At 44.6% G+C, this 1,173-nt stretch overlaps 1 pseudogene; it reads left to right on the forward strand.

Moving 5' to 3' along the window:
- LOC147903785 (uncharacterized) lies at positions 1-669 on the forward strand (annotated as a pseudogene).
- Positions 670-1,173: the final 504 nt, after the last annotated feature.

Raw genomic sequence — 1,173 nt, forward strand, 5'->3', positions numbered from 1 at the left:
ATGGATGTCATTGAGTGATACATGAAGTATGATGTTGAGAGGCAGGGCATCTTATTTGATGAGTTTGATGTTTTCAAGTCCATGTCAGGCACATTTGCTCGGGCAATTGCGAAGGATGATAAGAGGATGCACCAAGGGGTGAAGTGGTGGGAGACATTTGGGGCTCACACTCCAAATTTGCAGCAGTTGGCTATTCGAGTGCTCTTGCAGGGGACATGTGCTTCTCCTTGTGAGAGGAACTGGAGCACATTCTCTCTTATATATACCAAAAGAAGGAATAGGCTTCTTCCAAAGAATACAGAACAATTAGTATACATCCATACTAATTTGCGACTGATCTCTAAAATCAAGGAAAGGGGATTTGAGAAGATAGAAGTGACCTTGGAAACGATCAACAAGGAGAAGGATGATGAAAGGCTGCTTGCTTTGCAAGAGACTACAGAGGGAGAATAGGAGATTCTAGCCAGACCAGCTCCTCTTGTTACAGGAAGGATGAATGTTGCTGCAGCTTCAAGCAGCTTCAGTATTTTAGAGTCCCATAGCGAGGCAGATGAGATTGACAGTGATGAGGATGAGGATGAGGATGAGGATGAGGAGGAGGAGGAGGAGGAAGATGGCACTGATGTTGATGATGATGAGGATGAGGCACAGGATGAGGATGCACCTTGAGGCTTGAGCCTCATCAATTGTGATGCATTTCAGTTTTGTTTTTTGGCTGTAGCCTGTAGCAGCTTGTAGGGCACAGGGCCCCAGACTGGCAGCCTTTTCAGTTTGTTATATGATGTATTCCAGCTTGCCTTTGATGTAGTACTTGCAGCCTACAGGGCCCAAGATTCTTTCACTTTTCTAGTATCTACTACTTGCTACTTCATGCTCGCTCGAAGCACATTGAGGTGAAGGTGGAGACTATGATACCAGGCAGTCCACTAGTGGTAATTGTTTCTTTTTGGGCAAAGCTTGCATTTCTTGTCTGAGCAAGAAACAATCTACAGTGGCTACTTCCTCATGTGAAGCTGAGTACATGGTAGCTTTCACAACGACAGTTGAATGTGTTTGGCTGCATCGTTTGTTTGCTTATCTTATCTCTTATTGGAGGGTCCTTCTCCAATTTCACTTATAGTCAGAGTGCTATAGCAGTGGCAAAGAATTCTGTGTTTCATGCTCGCTCGAAGC

The sequence above is a fragment of the Dipteris shenzhenensis genome, chromosome 3 (genome assembly GCF_047967505.1).
Source record: "Dipteris shenzhenensis isolate YYH24624 ecotype China chromosome 3, Dip_SZ_1.0, whole genome shotgun sequence".
NCBI lineage: Eukaryota > Viridiplantae > Streptophyta > Polypodiopsida > Gleicheniales > Dipteridaceae > Dipteris > Dipteris shenzhenensis.